This window comes from Oncorhynchus mykiss, chromosome 5, assembly GCF_013265735.2.
Source record: "Oncorhynchus mykiss isolate Arlee chromosome 5, USDA_OmykA_1.1, whole genome shotgun sequence".
Lineage (NCBI taxonomy): Eukaryota > Metazoa > Chordata > Actinopteri > Salmoniformes > Salmonidae > Oncorhynchus > Oncorhynchus mykiss.
Genome location: NC_048569.1, coordinates 88,204,426 through 88,228,091, shown reverse-complemented (window position 1 = coordinate 88,228,091; position 23,666 = coordinate 88,204,426).

Genomic DNA, 23,666 nt, shown 5'->3' with positions numbered 1-23,666 from the left:
TTGGGGCTTGATGGGGCCCCCGGAATCGTCTCGGGCAGAAGGTATGGCTATCCACCCGGGATCTGCCCCTCCGGGTGGAATCCCACAAACTCTCCCCCCGGGTTTATCAGCCCGTTCCCCATCTCCAAGATCATTAGCCCCTCTGCTGTTCATCTTCTGTTACCCCGTACCCTTCGTATACATCCCACCTTTCATGTGTCCAGAGTCAAACCCTTGTCTCACAGCACTTTGTCTCCTGTTTCTAGGCCCCTGGGAGGGGGGTACTGTCACACCCTTATCTTTTTCACCTGTCTTTGTGATTGTCTCCACCCCCCTCCAGGTGTCGCCCACCTTCCCCATTATCCCCTGTGGATTTATCAATCAAATGTTTTATTTATAAAGCCCTTCTTACATCAGCTGATGTCACAAATTGCTGTACAGAAACCCAGCCTAAAACCCCAAACAGCAAGCAATGCAGGTGTAGAAGCACGGTGGCTAGGAAAAACTCCCTAGAAAGGCCGGAACCTAGGAAGAAACCTAGAGAGGAACCAGGCTGTGAGGGGTGGCCAGTCCTCTTCTGGCTGTGCCGGGTGGAGATTATAACAGAACATGGCCAAAGACGTTCAAATATTCATAGATGACCAGCAGGGTCAAATAAAAATAATCACAGTAGTTGTAAAGGGTGCAACAGGTCAGCACCTCAGGAGTAAATGTCAGTTGGCTTTCATAGCCGATCATTCAGAGTATCTCTACCACTCCTGTTGTCTCCAGAGAGTTGAAAACAGCAAGGTAGCACATCCGGTGAACAGGTGAGGGTTCCATAGCCGCAGGCAGAACAGTTGAAATTGGAGCAGCAGCACGACCAGGTGGACTGGGGACAGCAAGGAGTCATCAAGCCAGGTTAGTCCTGAGGCATGGTCCTAGGGCTCAGGTCCTCCGAGAGAAAGAGAGAGAGAAAAAAAGAGAGAGAGAAAAGAGAGATAGAAAATTAGAGAGAGGATACTTAAATTCACACAGAACACAGGATAAGACAGGAGAAATACTCCAGCTATAACAAACTGACCCTAGCCCCCCGACACAAACTATTGCAGCATAAATACTGGAGGCTGAGAAAGGAGAGGTCGGGAGACACCATGGCCCCGTCCAACGATACCACCAAACAGACCTGTGTTCTCTGTTTATCTGTTGCCAGTTCGTCTTGTTTGTTCAAGCCAACCACCATTTGTGTCTCAGCTCCTGCTTTTTCCAGTTTCTCTTTTCTTACCCTACTGATTTTGAGCCTTGCCTGTCCTGACTCTGAGCCCCTGACCCTGAGTCTGCCTGCCGGTACTGTTGCTCCACCTCTGGTTTGCTGACCCCTACCTGCCTTGACCTGTCTATTGCTTGGCCCTGTTGGGATATTAAACTATTGTTTATTCCACGTGGTCTGCATCTTGGTCTAATCTTCATACCTGAGAAGTGATGGATAACATAACCAGCTAAGCCTAAATGGTAGAAATCATGATAATGATGCTATTAGGGTAAGGTAGTTAGTGTCTATGCTAAATTGTCATAAATTCCTCTTCTCTCCCTTGAGTTATCAGACTCCAGGATGGGAAAATGCTTATGTGTCACACCCTGATCTGTTTCACCTGTCCTTGTGCTTGTCTCCACCCCCTCCAGGTGTCACCCATCTTCCCCATTATCCCCTGGGTATTTAAACCTGTGTTTTCTGTCTGTCTGTGTCAGTTCGTCTTGTATGTTCCAAGTCAACCAGCGTGTTTTTTCCCATGCCCCTGCCTTTTCTATTCTCTTTTGCTAGTCCTCCCGGTTTTCCAAAACCAAAAATATTGTATTTTCAGCTATTTGAAGCTGGTGTTAAATGCGGAAGACACATTTCAGTTGAATGCACTCAGTTGTACAATTGATAGGTTTGTAGGTATCCCCCTTTCCCTGTATGTCCCAGGTTAACCTGAGTGTGTAATACATCACTATATCTCTGGTATCCCCCCTTCCCTGTATGTCCCAGGTTAACCTGAGTGTGTAATACATCACTATATCTCTGGTATCCCCCTTTCCCTGTATGTCCCAGGTTAACCTGAGTGTGTAATACATCACTATATCTCTGGTATCCCCCTTTCCCTGTATGTCCCAGGTTAACCTGAGTGTGTAATACATCACTATATCTCTGGTATCCCCCTTTCCCTGTATGTCCCAGGTTAACCTGAGTGTGTAATACATCACTATATCTCTGGAATCCCCCTTTCCCTGTATGTCACAGGTTAACCTGAGTGTGTAATACATCACTATATCTCTGGTATCCCCCTTTCCCTGTATGTCCCAGGTTAACCTGAGTGTGTAATACATCACTATATCTCTGGAATCCCCCTCTCTATGCTTCCCGTTCTTAAGTTTTGTTTGTGCGTTTTTTACATTCGGTTTGTACACCAGCTTCAAATAGCTGAAAATACTATATTTTTGGTTTTGGAAAATAATATATTTCACAGCAGTTTAGATGGTACAGTGATTCTCTACACAATGACTGCTTGTTTTGTTACATAACCTGAAATTAGACAAACTATTCAAACTTTATCAACCAGGAAATGGCGGAGCGTTTTCCGCATATTGCACCTTTAAAGTTATCTTTTCAGCAGTTATAAATGTTAGTAACTCATTTGTTAATGGTCAGTGGATTGCCACTTTAGCAGTCATGAATGTTGATAACTCAGTTATAAATGTTTATAGGTTGGTCACTTGAAAATAGGGTATGTTTTAGCGGTTATGCATGTGGGTAAATCATTTATAGATGATTTGAGAGTTCACGCAGAGCTTAGACATACTTATTCTCACTATTGGTTACTCATCACTACATAACACGAGAGAAGATTCAACACTTTGTTAAACATGTCAATGAATGGTGGGTAGGAAGACCAAAACATTAAATGTTGTGAGAGGATACTTCCACTGTTTCACCAACCAAAGGGATTACGGTTACCATTTCACACCAGAGCGTTTACCATTCTTGGGCTATCGCTGATAAGTGATAATCTGGTAATCGAGTAAAGGGTAATGATGATTCAATAATGTCCTGGATGTAAATTTGGCCAGTGCATCAGGGTTTCAAAGGTTGGTCAAGATACATCATGAAAACCAACCTCTTGTGTTCCTGGGACAAAGCAACATTGCATCACACCCAAAAGGGAGAAAATAACTAATATTCAACTATGCAACTATTGAAAATAAGGTTGCATGATTATACATAAGGGTTCATCTTCTAAGCATTTATAAATGGTTAATAACTGGATGCAAATATTGGCTCATTTGGCAAACACTTTCCAGTTATTGCACTATTCTGGCCAATACGATATAACCGTTTATGAATGGTTCATAATGCATTTACAAACGATAAAATAACTCTTAACAACGTCATTATAATCCCTTTATGAACCCTTTACAAATGGAACCTTATTGTAAAGTGTTACCAGGTTGGGGCTTGCCTGAGTTAGAAAACCTCATGATAAAAAATCTAATCAAATGGTATTTATCACATGCGCCAAATACAACAATGAAATGCTTACTTACAAACCCTTAAAAATAAGAGTTAATTAAAAAATAGAAAAAATTGTATAAAAGTAACAAATAATTAAAGAGCAGCAGTAAAATAACAAGTGAGAGTATATAAAGGGGGTACTGGTACACAGTCAATATGCTGGGACACCGGTTAGTCGAGGTAATTGAGGTAATATGTACATGTAGGTAGAGTTAAAGTGACAATGCATAGATTATAAACAGAGAGTAACAAAAGAGGGGTCTGGGTAGCCCTTTGATTAGGTGTTTAGGAGTCTTATGGCTTGGGGGTAGAAGCTGTTAAGAAGCCTTTTGGACCTAGACTTGGCGCTCCGGTACCGCTTGCCGTGCGGTAGTAGAGAGAACAGTCTATGACTGGGGTGGCTGGAGTCTTTGACAATTTTTAGGGCCATCCTCTGACACTGCCTGGTAGAGAGGTCCTGGTGGCAGGAAACTTGGCCCCGGTGAGGTACTGGGCCATACGCACTACCCTCTGTAGTGCTTTGCGGACAGAGGCCGAGCAGTTGCCATACCAGGCAGTGATGCAACCCGTCAGGATGCTCTCGATGGTGAAGCTGTAGAACATTTTGAGGATCTGAGGACCCATGTCAAATCTTTTCAGTCTCCTGAGGGGGAATAGGTTTTGTCGTACCCTCTTCACAACTGTCTTGGTGTGCTTAGACCATGTTCGTTTGTTGGTGATGTGGACGCCAAGGAACTTAAAGCTCTCAACCTGCTCCACTACAGCCCCGTCGATGAGAATGGGGGCATGCTCGGTCCTCCATTTCCTGTAGTCCACAATCATCTCCTTTGACTTGATCACATTGATGGAGAGGTTGTTGTCCTAGCACCACAAGGTCTCTGACCTCCTCCCTATAGGCTGTCTCATCGTTGTCTGTGATCAGGCCTACCACTGTCATCAGCAAACTTAATGATGGTGTTTGCGTTGTGCCTGGCCGTGCATTCATGAGTGAACAGGGAGTACAGGGGGGACTGAGCATGCACCCCTGAGGGGCCCCCGTGTTGAGGATCAGCGTGGCGGATGTGTTGTTACCTACCCTTACCACCTGGGGGCGGCCCGTCAGGAAGTCCAGGATCCAGTTGCAGAGGGAGGTGTTTAGTCCCAGGATCCTTAGCTTAGTGATGAGCTTTGAGGGCACTATGGTGTTGAACGCTGAGCTGTAGTCAATGAATAGCATTCTCACATAGGTGTTCCTTTTGTCCAGGTGGGAAAGGGCAGTGTGGAGTGCAATAGAAATTGCATCATCTGTGGATCTGTTGGGGCGGTATGCAAATTGGAGTGGGTCTAGGGTTTCTGGAATAATGGTGTTGATGTGAGCCATGACCAGCATTTCAAAGCACTTCATGGCTACAGACGGTAGTCATTTAGGCAGGTTACCTTAGCGTTCTAGGGCACAGGAACTATGGTGCTCTGTTTAAAACATGTTGGTATTACAGACTCAGTCAGGGACTGGTTGAAAATGTCAGTGAAGACACTTACCAGTTGGTCGGCACATGCTCGGACTACACGTTCTGGTAATCCGTCGGGCCCTGCGGCCTTGTGAATGTTGACCTGTCTTACTCACAACGGCCACAGAGAGTGTGATCACATAGTCGTCCGATTGAATCTTAGTCCTGTATTGATGCTTTACTTATTTGATGGTTCCTCGGAGGGTGTAGCGGGATTTCTTATAATCTTCCGGGTTAGAATCCCGCTCCTTGAAAGGAGCTCTATCCTTTAGCTCAGTGCGGATGTTGCCTGTAATACATGGCTTCTGGTTGGGGTATGTACGTATGGTCACTGTGGGGACGACGTTGTCGATGTACTTATTGATGAAGCCAGTGACTGATGTGGTGTACTCCTCATAGCCACCGGAAGAATCCCGGAACCAATTCCAGACTGTGCTAGCCAAACAGTCCTGTAATGTAGCATCCGCGTCATCTGACCACTTCCGTATTGACCGAGTTACTGGTGCATCCTGCTTGTAAGCAGGAATCAGGAGGATAGAATTATGGTCAGATTTGCCACTCTCGAGGGCGAGAGTTTTGTACCTGTCTCTGTGTAAAGGTGGTCTAGAGTTTTTTTTCCCTCTGGTTGCACATTTAACATGCTGATAGAGACTAGGTAGAACGGATTTGAGTTTCCCTGCATTAAAGTCCCCTGCCACTAGAAGCGCTGCCTCTGGATGAGCATTTTCCTGTTTGCTTATGGCCCTATACAGCTCGTTGAGTGCAGTCTTACTGCCATTGATTGTACATTGGCAAATAGGAACAATGGTAAAGGTAGATTACCCTCTAGGCGATGAATCCTAACAAGGCACCCGGACCGTCGTCCACAATATCTGTGTCTATTCCTCCTGCGATTGACGGGGATGAGGGCCCTGTCGGGCGACCCAAGGAAATCCTTCCCGTCCGACTCGTTGAAGAATAAGAATTCCTCCAGTACAGGGTGAGTAATCGCTGCCCTGATATCAATAAGCTCTTTTCAGTCATAAGACACGGTGGCAGAAACATTATGTATAAAATAGTTACAAATAAAGCGAAAAAACATACACAATAACATAGTTGGTTACGGGATCGTAAAACGGCAGTCATTTCCTTTGGCGCCATTATTATGAGCTGCAGACCATACAATTTTCATCTATATTTTTTGTAGCTGCCTATTTACCGCCACAAACAGGTATTGGCACTAAGACCTCACTAAATGAGCTGTAAAAGGCCATGAGCAAACAAGAACATTTACATTCAGAGGTGACATTTCTCGTGGCCAGTGATTTTATTGTGTGGAAACTGAAATCCCTTTTACCTCATTTTTACCAGCATGTCACCTGTGCAACTAGAGGCAACAAAACTCTAGATCACCTTAATTCCACACACATAAACGTATACAAGGCCCTCCCTCGCCCTCCCTTTAGCAAATCAGGCCATAACTATATCCTCCTGCTTCCTGCTTACAAGCAAAAGCTCAAACAGGAAGTACCAGTGACACGCCCAATACTGAAGTGGTCCAATGAAGTGGATGCTATGCTACAAGACAGTTTCGCTATCACAGATTGGAAAATGTTCCCGAATATAACATTGAGGAGTTTACCGCATCAGTCACCGGCTTCATTAATAAGAGCACTGATGACGTTGTCCCCACAGTGACCGTACGTACCCCAATCAGAAGCCTTGGATTAAAGGCAATTGAGCTAAAGGCTAGAGCTGCCACGCATTCCCTGTATATAGCCATGTTATTGCCTCGTACCCCTGCACATGCCTCGTACTCCCTGTATATAGTCATGTTATTACCTCATACCCCTTCACATTGACTCAGTTCTGGTACTCTCTGCATACAGCCATGTTATTACTGCTCCCTGTATATAACCATGTTATTTTCTACATCGTTATTGTTTTTCATTATTCACTGTGTATTTATTCCCATAAGTAAGCCTTTCACTGTTAGTCTACACCTGTTGTTTACAAAGCATGAGACAAATAAAATGTGATTTGATTTGATCGTGTGAACGTAGAGCGTTATAGTCATTGCTCTGCATGTCCTGATCTGCTTAAGTGGAACACAATCTCCCAAATCGACGGAGCAGCTCCGCTCATCGGTGCGTAAACCTTTTAAGTTTAACAGAACTTGTTCATGTCAGACCTATTTTTAGCAGCCATCCATCCACAAGCCATAATACTCTGTCGTTTTGGGGAGAAAACTATCCCGTTTGTTAGCCTCTGGGGCTGTATTTGTCATTCGTCTGTATGTCGTTGTTGATTCAGACTGGTTGTGGTTCAGTAGCCAATTCATTCCTGCTGCTTATTCAGGTTGAGTTCCATGTGGCACCCTATTCCCTACATAGTGCACTACTTTTGACCAGAGCCCTATTGGGAATGGTCAAAAGTAGTGCACTACACAGGCAGCCTGCCTGGTATTTCTCTGTTGTCCATGACATAGAAGGCAGTGATTGAGTACTATGAGAACTGTACTCTGTGGAAACTAGCAGGGAATGGAAGGGCTTTCCTCGCTCCACACACGATGATGATTGATAAATATTTTTCTCGAGGCGGGAGTCTTCACTCAGTGTGTTAATGATGGGGACATGGTGAGGAGAGAGGAGAGTTGGAGAGCTGGAGACTTCAGTGAGCAAAACCTTCCACTGCCTCTAAGTGCTTTCCTGACTCCCTGGCTGCGTCTACTCAGTCAGTATTCCAACACTATTCAGTGTTAGTGGATTGGGCTTTCAATCTTAAGTGACTGATGGTTTTCAGTTAAAAGGGAGCTTTTGTTACCTTCATATGGTATTTATTTGATTAATAAATAGTCACATTTGCTGAAAGAAACATGGAATCACACACACTCTTGGGATGTTACGCAATCTAATTGATTGTATATTCCAAGGTCCCAACTCTCTAATCTCTGGTCTCCATACAGTAGCTTTAAAGACACGTGGTGGAATGGTTGACTATGGTTTTAGACCCCATCATAGCTCCGAGACTGCACTTGTGAAGGTGGTAAATGACCTTTTAATGGCATCAGACCGAGGCTCTGCATCTGTCCTCATGCTCCTAGACCTTAGTGCTGCTTTTGATACCATCGATCACCACATTCTTTTGGAGAGATTGGAAACCCAAATAGGTCTACACGGACAAGTTCTGCCCTGGTTTAGATCTTATCTGTCAGAAAGATATCAGTTTGTTTCTGTGAATGGTTTGTCCTCTGATAAATCAACTGTACATTTCGGTGTTCCTCAAGGTTCCGTTTTAGGACCACTATTGTTTTCACTATATGTTTTACCTCTTGGGGATGTCATTCGAAAACATAATGTTAACTTTCACTGCTATGCAGATGACACACAGCTGTACATTTCAATGAAACATGGAGAAGCTCCAAAATTGCCCCCGCTAGAAGCATGTGTTTCAGACATAAGGAAGTGGATGGCTGCAAACTTTCTACTTTTAAACTCGGACAAAACAGAGATGCTTTTTCTAGGTCCCAAGAAACAAAGATATCTTCTGTTGAATCTGACAATTAATCTTGATGATTGTACAGTCGTCTCAAATAAAACTGTGAAGGACCTCGGCTTTACTCTGGACCCTGATCTCTCTTTTGAAGAACATATCAAGACCATTTCAAGGACAGCTTTTTTCCATCTACGTAACATTGCAAAAATCAGAAACTTTCTGTCCAAAAATGATGCAGAAAAATTCATCCATGCTTTTGTCACTTCTAGGTTAGACTACTGCAATGCTCTACTTTCCGGCTACCCGGATAAAGCACTAAATAAACTTCAGTTAGTGCTAAATACGGCTGCTAGAATCCTGACTAGAACCAAAAAATTTGATCATATTACTCCAGTGCTAGCCTCCCTACACTGGCTTCCTGTCTAGGCAAGGGGTGATTTCAAGGTTTTACTGCTCACCTACAAAGCATTACATGGGCTTGCTCCTACCTATCTCTCTGATTTGGTCCTGCCGTACATACCTACACGTACGCTACGGTCACAAGATGCAGGCCTCGTAATTGTCCCTAGAATTTCTAAGCAAACAGCTGGAGGCAGGGCTTTCTCCTATAGAGCTCCATTTTTATAGAATGGTCTGCCTACCCATGTAAGAGGCGCAAACTTGGTCTCAACCTTTAAGTCTTTACTGAAGACTCATCTCTTCAGTGGGTCATATGATTGAGTGTAGTCTGGCCCAGGAGTGGGAAGGTGAACGGAAAGGCTCTGGAGCAACGAACCGCCCTTGCCGTCTCAGCCTGGCCGGTTCCCCTCTTTCCACTGGGATTCTCTGCCTCTAACCCTATTACAGGGGCTGAGTCACTGGCTTACTAGGGCTCTTTCATACCGTCCCTAGGAGGGGTGCGTCACTTGAGTGGGTTGAGTCACTGATGTGATCTTCCTGTCTGGGTTGGCGCCCCCACTACTTGGCCTTGTCTCAGGATGGTAAGTTGGTGGTTGAAGATATCCCTCTAGTGGTGTGGGGGCTGTGCTTTGGCAAAGTGGGTGGGGTTATATCCTTCCTGTTTGGCCCTGTCCGGGGGTGTCCTCGAATGGGGACACAGTGTCTCCTAACCCCTCCTGTCTCAGCCTCCAGTATTTATGCTGCAGTAGTTTATGTGTCGGGGGGCTAGGGTCAGTTTGTTATATCTGGAGTACTTCTCCTGTCCTATTCGGTGTCCTGTGTGAATTTAAGTGTGCTCTATCTTATTCTCTCTTTCTCTCTTTCTTTCTCTCTCTCGGAGGACCTGAGCCCAAGGACCATGCCTCAGGACTACCTGACATGATGACTCCTTGCTGTCCCCAGTCCACTTGGCCGTGCTGCTGCTCCAGTTTCAACTGTTCTGCCTTATTATTATTTGACCATGCTGGTCATTTATGAACATTTGAACATCTTGGCCATGTTCTGTTATAATCTCCACCCGGCACAGCCAGAAGAGGACTGGCCACCCCACATAGCCTGGTTCCTCTCTAGGTTTCTTCCTAGGTTTTGGCCTTTCTAGGGAGTTTTTCCTAGCCACCGTGCTTCTACACTTGCATTGCTTGCTGTTTGGGGTTTTAGGCTGGGTTTCTGTACAGCACTTTGAGATATCAGCCGATGTACGAAGGGCTTTATAAATACATTTGATTTGATTTTGATTTGATTTGACTATGTGCTAATCTGTGAGTACATGCAGTATGGAAATATACAGAATAACATATGTGATGGGATGAAACATAAGTGTAATGTAAAGGAGAAAGAGTGTGTTGCCTGGTTGACCCCTGGTCTGGAACAACTCATAGGGCCCTCTGTGTGTGTGTGTGTGTGTGTGTGTGTGTGTGTGTGTGTGTGTGTGTGTGTGTGTGTGTGTGTGTGTGTGTGTGTGTGTGTGTTTGTGTGTGTGTGTGTGCGCCTGTCTCTTGAGGTCTGTCTCACTCCCCTGCCCTGGTTCAAAGAGCTAGAGATGGTCTACTGTGCTTCAGTCTAATCCAATCAACACACGTTTAATGTTATTGGGTGACAGGGTAGCCTAGTGGTTAGAGCGTTAGAGCGTAGTAACCAGAAGGTTGCAAGTTCAAACCCCCGAGCTGACAAGGTACAAATCTGTCGTTCTGCCCCTGAACAGGCAGTTAACCCACTGTTCCTAGGCCGTCATTGAAAATAAGAATTTGTTCTTAACTGACTTGCCTAGTTAAATAAATGAAAAATGTCCTCAACAGAACCATGTTACCATGCACCAGCTGATTAACCCTGCATATAAAGGTGTAACTAGTTATCAGATCAACCCTCTAGCCATGCTTTGTGTTCACAACCAAGGCCTAGTGATTCACTGAACCAGTGTCTCTTTAAAGTCCCCTTTCTTCTCAGCCAAAATTAACAAACAATACCTTCCTACTCCTCCATCTCTGCTGAATAAACAAACCTACCTGTCCTTGCCCACTGTGTTGAAAAACACTCAGTGACTAAGAAAACCTGACAATCACCTCCTTCACTGTGCTGTTCCAGAGCCATCTATCTGTCAACACAGCCTTCTAGAAGAGTTGTTGCCATGACAGAGCTGTGGGCCAGGTGAAGTGTCAGGGGCTTTTCTCAGTCAGCCAAGGGCTTTTACACAGGACAGGTCATGACCTCAATGAGTGGGTGGATGGTTTAAAGAGACGTCAAGGTTTATTCATAACTGTGTACAGTCTACATGTATAATGATACCACAATCAAATCTATGAGATTTAGATTTGTAGATAAATCTATGAGATGTTTCAAATAGAAACTAGCTTATGATCTAGTTGAAAACATGAGTTCATCATGTCCTCTACTTCCTGTCCACCATTTAGATTTTCTGCCCCTTATCCGTTATTATAATAGTGATCTAAATGCTGTCTCTGTATCTGTGTGATAAGGAATTACATGTTGTGATTCACACCCATCCAGTTGTTTTATTAAAAAAAACATAATTTTTTATATGACCCACACACAGGTGTAAATGTAAATGTAAATGTCATGTCTCAATCACTACCAATGTCTCTGATTAAATCTTGACCCACCCATCAACATGCTGCCTCTCTGATGTCGGTGATGAACCAAGTCTCTCAGTGTTGTAACAGGAGAAAGCCATCTGTAAATATGTGTTCAAAGCAACATCCTTTCATCTGAGATGTCAAACATTTGGCAGAGCACCAGTGTGAGTAACCCAATGAGCTATCGGCAATAAAGGGGATACAAGGCACTGAAGCATAAAATCACTCAGTGCCTGTCATGATTGAGAAGGTAAAATCTTTCCTATCCTGAACTATTTTCCTTAGCATTGCACTTCTCTCTCTCTCTCTCTCTCTCTCTCTCTCTCTCTCTCTCTCTCTCTCTCTCTCTCTCTCTCTCTCTCTCTCAATTAAATTTCAATTTTTATTGTCAAGTGGAATAGATAATAAACAAAAGTGAAATAAACAATAAAAAAATTTACAGTAAACATTACACTCACAAAAGTTCCAAAAGAATAAAGACATTACAAATGTCACATTATGTGGAAATTGTTAAAGTACAAAAGGGAAAATAAATAAACATAAACATGGTGTTTGTTCTTCACTGGTTACCATTTTCTTGTGGCAACAGGTCACAAATCTTGCTGCTCTGATGGCACACTGTGATATTTCACCCAATAGACATGGGAGTTTATCAAAATTGGGTTTGTTTTCGAATTCTTTGTGAAATCTGGGGGAAATATGTGTCTCTAATATGGAAATACATTTGGCAGGAGGTTAGGAAGTGCAGCTCAGTTTCCACCTCATTTTGTGGGCAGTGTGCACATAGCCTGTCTTCTCTAGAGAGCCAGGTCTGCCTACGACGGCCTTTCTCAATAGCAAGGCTGTGCTCACTGAGTCTGTACATAGTCTAAGCATTCCTTAAGTTTGGGTCAGTCACAGTGGTCAGGTATTCTGCCACAGTGTACTCTATTTAGGGCCAAATTGCATTCTAGTTTGCTCTGGTTTTTTTGTTAATTCTTTCCAATTTGTCAAGTAATTCTCTTTTTGTTTTCTCATGATTTGGTTGGGCCTAATTGTGTTGCTGTCCTGGGGCTCTTGGAGTCTGTTTGTGTTTGTGAACAGAGCCCCAGGACAAGCTTGCTTAGGGGACTCTTCTCTAGGTTAATCTCTCTGTAGGTGATGACTTTGTTATGGAAGATTTGGGACTCGACTCCTTTTAGGTGGTTATAAACTCAGCAAAAAAATAAATGTCCCTTTTTCAGGACCCTGTCTTTCAAAGATAATTTGTAAAAATCTAAATAACTTCATAGATCTTCATTGTTTCCCATGCTTGTTCTGGGGCTCTGTTTCCCATGCTTGTTCTGGGGCTTGTTCAATGAGCCAAAAACAATTAATGAACATGCACCTGTGGAATGACCGTTAAGACACTAACAGCCTACAGACGGTAGGCAATTAAGGTCACAGTTATGAAAACTTAGGAAACTAAAGAGGCTTTTCTACTGACTCTGAAAAACACCAAAAGATAGATGCACAGGGTCCCTGCTCATCTGCGTGAACATGCCTTAGGCATGCTGCAAGGAGGCACGAGGACTACAGATATGTGGCCAGGGCAATAAATTGCAATGTCCGTACTGTGAGACGTCTAAGACATCGCTACAGGGAGACAGGATAGACAGCTGATTGTCCTCGCAGTGGCAGACCACGTGCAACAACACCTGCACAGGATCGGTACAGCCGAACATCACACCTGCGGGACAGGTACAGGATGGCGACAACAACTGCCCGAGTTACACCAGGAATGCAAAATCCCTCCATCAGTACTCAGACTGTCTGCAATAGGCTGAGACAGGCTGGACTGAGGGCTTGTAGGCCTGTTGTAAGGCAGGTCCTCACCAGACATCACCGGCAACAACATCGCCTATGGGCACAAACCCACCATCGCTGGACCAGACAGGACCAGCAAAAAGTGCTCTTCACTGACGAATCGGGAGTGATGGTCGGATTCACCTTTATCCTCAAAAGAATGAGTGTTACACTGAGGCCTGTACTCTGGAGCGGGATCAATTTGGAGGTGGAGGGTCCGTCATGATCTGCGGTGGTGGGTCACAGCAGCATCGGACTGAGCTTGTTGTCATTGCCCGCAATCTCAATGCATTACAGGGAAGACATCCTCCTCCCTCACGTGGTACCCTTCCTGCAGGTTCATCCTGACATGACCCTCCAGCATGACAATGCTACCAGCCATACTGCTCGTCCTGTGCATGATTTCCTGCAAGACAGGAGTGTCAGTGTTCTGCCATGGCCAGCGAAGAGCCCGGATCTAAATCCCAATGAACACGTCTGTGACCTGTTGGATCGGAGGGTGAGGGCTAGGGCCATTCCCCCCAGAAATGTTCGGGAATTTGCAGGTGCCTTGGTGGAAGAGTGGGGTAACATCTCACAGCAATAACTGGCAAATCTGGTGCAGTCCATGAGGAGGAGATGCACTGCAGTACTTAATGCAGCTGGTGGCCACATCAGATACTTTTGATTTTGACCCCCCGTTTGTTCAGGGACATATTATTCAATTTCTGTTAGTCACATGTCTGTGGAACTTGTTCAGTTTATGTCTCAGTTGTTGAATCTTGTTATGTTCATACAAATATTTACACATGTTAAGTTTGCTGAAAATAAACGCAGTTGACAGTGAGAGGATGTTTCTTTTTTTGCTGAGTTTAGAATTTAACAGCTCTTTTCTGGATTTTGATCATTAGTGGGTATCAGCCTAATTCTGCTCTGCATGCATTATTTGGTGTTTTACATAGTACACAGAGGACGTTTTGCAGAATTCTGCACACAGAGTCTCAATTTGATGTTTTGTCTAATTTAGTGAATTATTGGTTGGTGAGTGGACCCCAGACCTCACAAACATGAAGGGCAATGCTTTCTATAACTGATTGTTTTAAATGCGGAAGACACATTTCAGTTGAATGCATTCAGTTGTACAACTGACTAGGTATCCCCCTCTTCATTTATTTTCCTTTCACTTTCAAGTATTCTTAGCCAGATCTTAATTGGTATGTCAAATTCTATGTTCCTTTTGATGGCATAAAAGGCCCTTCTTGCCTTGTCTCTCAGATCGTTCACAGCCTTGTGGAAGTTACTTGTGGCGCTGATGTTTAGACCGAGGTATGTATAGTTTTTTGTGTGCTCTAGGGCAACGGTGTCTCAATGGAATTTCTATTTGTGGTCCTGGCAACTGGACCTTTTTTGGAACACAATTATTTTTGTCTTATTGAGATTTACTGTCAGGGCCCAGGGCTGACAGAATCTGTGCATAAGATCTACGTGCTGCTGTAGGCCCTCCTTGGTTGGTGACAGAAGCACCAGATCATCAGCAAACAGTAGACATTTGACTTCAGATTCTAGTAGGTTGAGGCCGGGTGCTGCAGACTGTTCTTGTGCCCTCGCCAATTCGTTGATATATATGTTGAAGAGGGCGGGGCTTAAGCTGCCTCCCTGTCTCACCCCAGGGCCCTGTGGAAAGAAATGTGTGTGTTTATTGACAATTGTAACTGCACACTTGTTGTTTGTGGATATGGATTTTATAATGTCGTATGTTTTCCCCCCAACACCACTTTTCATAAATTTGTAAAGCAGGCCCTCATGCCAAATTGTGTCAAAAGCATTTTGAAATCAACAAAGCATGAGAAGACTTTGCCTTTGTTTGTATTTGTTTCTTTGTCAATTAGGGTCTGTCACACAGTAATTTGTTAAAAGCCAATTTGGCATTTGCTCAGTAAGTTGTTTTCACTGAGGAAGTGTACGAGTCTGCTGTTAATGATATTGCAGAGGATTTTCCCAAGGTTGCTGTTGATGCATTTCGCACAGTAGTTATTGGGGTCAAATTTGTTTCCACTTTTGTCAGTTGGGTGATCAGTCCTTGGTTCCAAATATTGGGTTAGATGCCAGAGCTAAGGATGATGTTAAAGAGTTTAAGTATAGCCAATTGGAATTTGTGGTCTGTATATCTTATCATTTCATTTAGGATACCATCAACACCACAGGCCTTTTTGGGTTGGAAGGTTTGTATTTTGTCCTGTAGTTCATTCGATGTAATTGGAGAATCCAGTGGATACTGGTAGTCTTTAATAGTTGATTCTAAGATTCGTTTTTGATCATGTATACATTTTTGCTGTTTGTTCTTTGTTATAGGGCCAAAAATATTGGAGAAGTGGTTTATCCAAACATCTCTGTTTTGGATAGATTACTCTTTGCGTTGTTGTTTGTTTAGTGTTTTCCAATTTTCCCAGAAGTGGTTAGAGTCTATGGATTCTTCAATTACATTGAGCTGATTTCTGAAGTGCTTTCTTTTTCCGTAGTGTATTTCTGTATTGTTTTAGTGATTCACCATAGTGAAGGCATGGGCTCTGGTTTTCTGTGTCTCCATGTTTTTGGTTGGACAGGTTTCTCACTTTCTTTCTAATGTTTTTGTATTCTTCTTCAAACCATTTGTCATTGTTGTTAATTTTCGGAGGTTTTCTGTTTGACATTTTTTTAGATTTGAAAGAGAAGCTGATAGGTCATGTTCACTATCACAGTTAAACGTTTTGTCCATGAAGTTGTCTAAAAGGTATTGAATTTGTTGTTGCCTAATTGTTTTTTAGTAGGTTTCCACACTACTTTACTTCCATCTATAGCATTTGTTAATATTACTCAGTTCCTTTGGCTTTGATGCCTCATGATTTAGTATTGGTCTGTACAAGTAGACTGTGATTTTGCTGTGATCGGATAGGGAGCTCAGTGGACTGACTGTGAACGCTCTGAGAGACTCTGGGTTGAGGTCAGTGATAAAGTAGTCTACAGTACTACTGCCAAGAGATGAGCTATAGGTGTACCTGTACCTACCGTAGGAGTCCCCTCGAAGCCTACCGTTGACTCTGTACATACCCAGCGTGCGACAGAGCTGCAGGAGTTGTGACCCATTTTGGTTGGTTATGTTTTTGTAGTTGTGTCTAAGGTGCATCTCTCTCTCTCTCTCTCTCTCTCTCTCTCTCTCTCTCTCTCTCTCGCTCTCTCTCCACTTCGCATCACTCCACACCAGGGATCTCTGTTCCCAAAGCCAGTGACACGAACGGACCCTCTGGCTCTCCTCTCCGGGTTTCAAATAGCCTTTTCCCTGTGTCTAACGTTTTGTCATCTGGTACAGTGATATTATGTGAATTATCCTGCCTACGCTGATGCTGGAGAGGTGCCTTGTGGGTGATTCATCACCTGCTTGGTCGAGCGGTTGGTTTCTCTCGGTCTGACATGCAGAGAGAGCGCCAGGTGCAGGGGGGTTAATTGAGGGCGATTAAGGTGATTCATACGTTTGTTTGAAGTGAAAACACAAGACAGAACGGCTTGTGTTACAGCCCAAATATTTTTTGGGAAAAACCATCAGCGTGGGTGTAGTGGAGGGGGGCTGAGGGGGTGAGGGGAGGGTGGCTGAGGGGGTGAGGGGAGGGTGGCTGAGGGGGTGAGGGGAGGGGGGCTGAGGGGGTGAGGGGAGGGTGGCTGAGGGGGTGAGGGGAGGGTGGCTGAGGGGGTGAGGGGAGGGGGGCTGAGGGGGTGAGGGGAGGGGGGCTGAGGGGGTAAGGGGAGGGTGGCTGAGGGGGTGAGGGGAGGGTGGCTGAGGGGGTGAGGGGAGGGTGGCTGAGGGGGTGAGGGGAGGGTGGCTGAGGGGGTGAGGGGAGGGTGGCTGAGGGGGTGAGGGGAGGGTGGCTGAGGGGGTGAGGGGAGGGGGGCTGAGGGGGTAAGGGGAGGGTGGCTGAGGGGGTGAGGGGAGGGTGGCTGAGGGGGTGAGGGGAGGGGGGCTGAGGGGGTGAGGGGAGGGGGGCTGAGGGGGTGAGGGGAGGGGGGCTGAGGGGGTAGTGACAAATGCGATCAGGTTGTGTGTGAGTAAGTGTGGCAGGCAGGTAGGCCTGATGGGGATGGTGTGTGGAAACAGAGCCCTGTGCTGTGTGCACTGAGGGGGAAAGAGTAATATTGACACGAAGCTAGCTGGTTATAAAGAGCTCCTGTTTCTATTACACTATCCACTCTCCTGATTGTCTCTGGGAGACCAACGGCTCAGTTTGCCTTGCCGTGACTTCTGTGACTGTTTGACAATAGTGTCTGTGTGTGTCTGTGTGTATCTGAGTGTGTGTGTCTGTATGTTTGTCTGTGTCTGTGTGTAACAATTATTCCAAGATGGCGTAGCAGTGCAGACTTGTTTGTCATTAATAAACAATAAATAAAGGTAAATAAAAATAAATTGTGTAAATTTGTCTTTTTTTGTATATATTTCAATCTCTTTTTCCATTTTTAAATTAAATATACCTTCCGGCAACCCGCCTCACCCAATGTGATGCGGATCTGCTATTTTTAGACTCTATAGCTAGAACCTCCATCAACAGCTAGCCATCAGATGCTAGCCAGCTAATTAGCTACTAGCTATTTATTGTTAGCCACTGTTAGCCACTGCTAGCGGCCTTTACCTTTAGCTCAGATACCATTCGCTTTTAGCTTGGATAATACCCGCCAGTCTGCACAGCGCGATATCAACCCTGAGCATATCGGACTGCTTTTCTCCACTATATCACCAGATTCCTGCCGTAAGCTCCCGGCCTGCTCAGTGGACCCTATGATCATTCGGCTACACAGCTGACGCCTCCCGGACTCTTCACTAACACGACTAGAAGCCACTACATCACCGGATTCCTGCCGTAAGCTCTGGACCTTTGCATCGGTTCATCACAGCTATCTAGCTGCTACCGAGTGGCTATAGTGGCTAACGCCCTTGTCCCGAAGCTAGCACCAGCTAGCCGCGAGCCAGGCGCAGCTAGCAAACAAAATTACTCCAGCTACAATACCTCTTTTGCCAATTGGCTTGGACCCTTTGTCGAAACGGTGCCCTGCCGATCCATCACGACTGGTCTGCCGATGTAATTCCGTCCGTTGTGCCCTCAACTGGCCTTTGCTGGACGTCGGTGAAGACGCTTCTGCTAGCCCCGGCCTGCTATCTTTATGAACGCCATGTCTCCCACTTGCTAGCGTTGAAACGACTACCTAACGGCTTCCCTGTTTCATCTATTGCTGTTCACTGGACACTATGATCACCTGGCTACATAGCTGATGCCTGCTGGACTGTTCATTAATCACGGTACTCCATTTAGTTTATTTAGTTTATCTGTTGGCCTCAGCCTCGAACTCAGGCCCTGTGTGTAGTTAACTGACCCTCTCTGCCCACTCATTGCCGTTTTACCTGTTGTTGTTGTCTTAGCTGATTAGCTGTTGCTGCCTTACCCGTTGTTGTCTTAGCTAGCTCTCCCAATCAACACCTGAGACTTCTTTATGCCTCGCTTTATGTCTCTCTCTCTAATGTCAATATGTCTTGTATACTGTTGTTTAGGGTAGTTATCAAAATATATTTTAAAATATCTGTGTGTGTCTGTGTGTGTCTGTCTATCTGTGTGTATCTGTGTGTTTCTGTGTGTGTCTGTGTGTATCTGTGTGTGTTGTTTTGTATCTATGTGTGTCTAAGCAGAGGGTGTGTTTTATGGAGTAAGTGTGTGTGTATGAATCTTAAGAAGTGTGTGTAGCTGTGTGCTTTTATCTGTAATGTGTGTATCTGTGTGAATCTACGAGAGGGTGTGTTTTCTTTTTGTCTTACTTGAGAGTGTGTGTTTGAGATTGCTTGTGCGCATGTGTGCGCACGTACGTGCGCGTGTTTGTGTGGGCGTTCACGCTTGTCCACACACCCAGTGCAGTGTGAAAGTACCAGTGGAAACCCTGAAGTCATGTCTAATACTGCTCATCTGAATCAAATAGGCTACTGCCTTTTTCCACAGTCACCATCACATGGACGGGAGGCAGTCAATACTGTTGCATACTAACAGATGATATTACATTTACCTTCAGAGCGTTAAATCCATTATTTTTTCAATTTAAGTAAATTAAGTGTCAGTGGAAGACTTTCAGATTCATGGCTATATTTACCCACCATGAATGTATCCGTGTTTATTAAATGTTGTATTACGCTGCTTTGCTCAGGCCTGCAGTGAACCCTGTTAGAAATCTGTTGGTGCAATATGATTACAAGTAACCATATACTAGGTGTCTACAGGGCGGTGGAGGCTGCTGAGGGGACAACGGCTCACAATAAGGGCCGGAACGTAGCGAATGGAATGGCAGCAAACACCTGGAAACCATGGAAACCATGTGTTTGATGTATTTGAAACCATTCCACTGATTCCGCTCCAGTCATTACCATGAGCCCGTCCTCCCCAATTAAGGTGCCACCAACCTCCTGTGGTATTGAGTGATATATTAATCCCTGCCTATATGTACATGTCTACCTCTAGTACTCCAGTATCCCTGCACAATGTACATGTGGTACTGGCACTGACCTGTATATAGCATCCTCTCTAATTTCTTGTTTTATACATTTTATTTGATTAGTTATACTATGTTGATATTGAATACTGACTGCACTGTTAGGAAGGGCTTGCAAGCTGAGCGTTTCACTGTTCGTGTGCATGTGAAAAATAATATGGGAACTTAAAAAAATATTGAATAATTAATAATAATAATAATAATAATAATTAATGTTGAATGTGGTCAGTCAGTTGGAGCATAGAGAATGAGTGTGTTTCTCGACATCTATAGGCTTGAATCAATATGGATCTAGCTACTCATAGGCCCATGAAGGTTATCTGTCAAAACATAGACTTACCATCAAATTAGAGGAACAATTTAATTTCAAAGAGAAATCAGCCTGGCTCTGTGTGAGACACTATGAGCGTCAGTTACAGCTTCATTCACCTTGTATCTAAGTCAGAATAGACGACTGGAATAGGGAGGCCTGTTTGATCTCTGTGAATGATTCTAACATATGCTGCACAGGAACCCGAGACGCATAATAACAGCCTTTTATTGGCACTAAATTGTCACAGCTATTAGAGTAACTTATATTTCAGACTGTAACCCCTTCCTGGTTTTCCTCTCTCTCTTTCTCTGCTGGTGTTCTCTGTGAGTGGAGGCTAGTTATGTTAGCTATGGTTAGGCTAGCTATGTCTGTAAAGCTAATCCCATGTGGTAAATAGCTTTTAAATAGCCTGCTGTTATTGGCAGGTGAAGGGCAGCTGCATTGACCACAGTAAAGCCTAGGGTTTAGCTCAGCTGGCTAACACAGTCTTGTGGCGTGAAAGAGACCTGGATTCAAACTCCAATCAGTCGCATACAGTACATTTTCTCAATACTACCCAATACTCAATACTACTCAATACTCAATACTACAATACTACATCTTGCCTTGCTTCACCCTGCCAGCGCTTCCCCAGCACCCCACCCTCCAGCTCTCTGCCTCTGCCAGCTGTTATTCCCCAGAGGTCTCGTAACCCAACATCACAACAGTTTTATAACTCCCTCACTTTTCCCCTTTTACGGGCTTGTCCCCCGTGGAAATCAATCATTTTTAAGAGGGTGCCAATAAGTTAGGTTTGGGGCTTTACAGACGGACATCCAAATAACATTGTGGTGGGTTGCCTTACCAGGACTGGGAATATGTAAGACATGTTGTGGGTGTGGGTTACTGTGGGGTAAAATCAGAACCAGGCTGGGTAAATATCACACTAATGGTTCACAGGGTGGAGGACCAGGGCTATTTTCAGTGCTGTTATTGCTGCCACCCTCGGCCCATAAAGTTCCTGAACTCTCCTGGCTGGGCTGGCATGCCTTGGCCCTGGTATGATATGAAGGGTGAAGGTGTGAATGTTGAGGCTGGGGTGGGCTATGAAGGTTAAAGTTGGATCCACAGCTCAGCATGGAGGGGATGAGGCAGGAATATCCTCTCACCTATTCGTTGCAGTAAGTAATTTATAATTAAACTCAAACAGAGTGCCCTTGAGTCACATGTGGCTGTCACTGGTGATGTAGTGGTGCTTGACCTTATTGATACATGAGATGAAGGAGAAGATCATTGTTTCCGATTGACAATGCATCATCATCATCATCATCACCATAATCATCATTGTTATCTTCATTCCTGCTCATGCCCCAGCAGCAGCTCACAGCCCTTGGCCCTATTGGCCTATGAGGCAGAAAGGGGCTGAGAGAAGCAGGCTGACAGAGGAGAGGTTGTGGTTGTTTGGTTTCTTATATTGCAGAGGTAGGGCTCCAGCGGCCAAGCCAGACCTTGTGACAGTAAGAGTATTGCTGTACAGCTACAACTGTGGGCACCAGAGGCTGTTGGCTGTTCATTGACCTGAGAAGACAGGAGAGGGGAGTGGCAGGAGAGGGGAGTTCCACACACAACCCAAGTGGATAAAAAATGGAAAGTGGATAAAAAATCCCAGACCGGGGAGATGGAAGTGGGGGGAGGGAGGGAGAGAACTCTATGCGGCCTGTTTCAAAGATGTTTCTAAAGTTCTAAAGTTATGAAATGTCTATTCCGCAGTGGCTGTCTATTACTGAGTCTCCTGTTTGAGCTTCTGTAAGTGTTATGTGGGGTGGTTAGCCCAAACCCAAATGTTGTATATTAGGAGAGGCTGAAAGTCGAGCCCAGAGGCTTGTTATTTGTGAAGGTCCTGCTCCTGCTAAGTTTGTAGGGACAAATCATATTCCTGAGAAATAGGGTGACTATTTTACTGTAGTTTCAGTATCTGTTACACTGCTTGGTTACCGACTAGGTTTCTGTTGCTGTGTTATTCCATATTGGAAATACTACACTGTGTTGTATGTGACTATGTTGACAATAAGTTGTGTGTTCCCCAGAGCTGGGGAACAGGGCAGGGTGAGGGCTGGGGAACAGGGCTGGGGAACTGGGCAGGGTGAGGGCTGGGGAACAGGGCAGGGCTGGGGAACTGGGCAGGGTGAGGGCTGGGGAACAGGGCTGGGGAACTGGGCAGGGTGAGGGCTGGGGAACAGGGCAGGGCTGGGGAACTGGGCAGGGTGAGGGCTGGGGAACAGGGCAGGGTGAGGGCTGGGGAACAGGGCTGGGGAACAGGTCAGGGCGAGGGCTGGGGAACAGGGCAGGGCCAGAGGTGGGGAACAGGGCTGAGGAACAGGGCAGGGTGAGGGCTGGGGAACAGGGCAGGGTGAGGGCTGAGGAACAGGGCAGGGTGAGGGCTCTGGAACAGGCCAGGGCTGGGGAACAGGGCAGGGCGAGGGCTGGGGAACAGGCCAGGGCTGGGGAACAGGGCAGGGCTGGGGAACAGGGCAGGGCCAGAGCTGGGGAACAGGGCAGGGTGAGCGCTGGGGAACAGGGCAGGGTGAGGGCTGGGGAACAGGGCAGGGCGAGGGCCGGGGAACAGGGCAGGGCCAGAGGTGGGGAACAGGGCAGGGTGAGGGCTGAGGAACAGGGCAGGGCCAGAGCTGGGGAACAGGGCAGGGTGAGGGCTGGGGAACATGGCAGGGCAGGGCGAGGGCCGGGGAACAGGGCAGGGCCAGAGGTGGGGAACAGGGCAGGGTGAGGGCTGAGGAACAGGGCAGGGTGAGGGCTGGGGAACAGGGCAGGGTGAGGGCTGAGGAACAGGGCAGGGCCAGAGCTGGGGAACAGGGCAGGGTGAGGGCTGGGGAACAGGCCAGGGCTGGGGAAAAGGGCAGCGCGAGGGCTGGGGAACAGGGCAGGACGAGGGCTGGGGAACAGGGCAGGGCTGGGGGACAGGGCAGGGCCAGAGGTGGGGAACAGGGCAGGGTGAGGGCTGAGGAACAGGGCAGGGTGAGGGCTGGGGAACAGGGCAGGGTGAGGGCTGAGGAACAGGGCAGGGTGAGGGCTGGAGAACAGGGCAGGGTGAGGGCTGAGGAACAGGGCAGGGCCAGAGCTGGGGAACAGAGCAGGGTGAGGGCTGAGGAACAGGGCAGGGTGAGGGCTGGGGAACAGGGCAGGGCGAGGGCTGGGGAACAGGGCAGGGCAGGGCGAGGGCTGGGGAACAGGGCAGGGCGAGTGCTGGGGAACAGGGCAGGGCGAGGGCCGGGGAACAGGGCAGGGCCAGAGGTGGGGAACAGGGCAGGGTGAGGGCTGAGGAACAGGGCAGGGTGAGGGCTGAGGAACAGGGCAGGGCCAGAGCTGGGGAACAGGGCAGGGTGAGGGCTGGGGAACATGGCAGGGCAGGGCAGGGCGAGGGCCGGGGAACAGGGCAGGGCCAGAGGTGGGGAACAGGGCAGGGTGAGGGCTGAGGAACAGGGCAGGGCAGGGCAGGGCGAGGG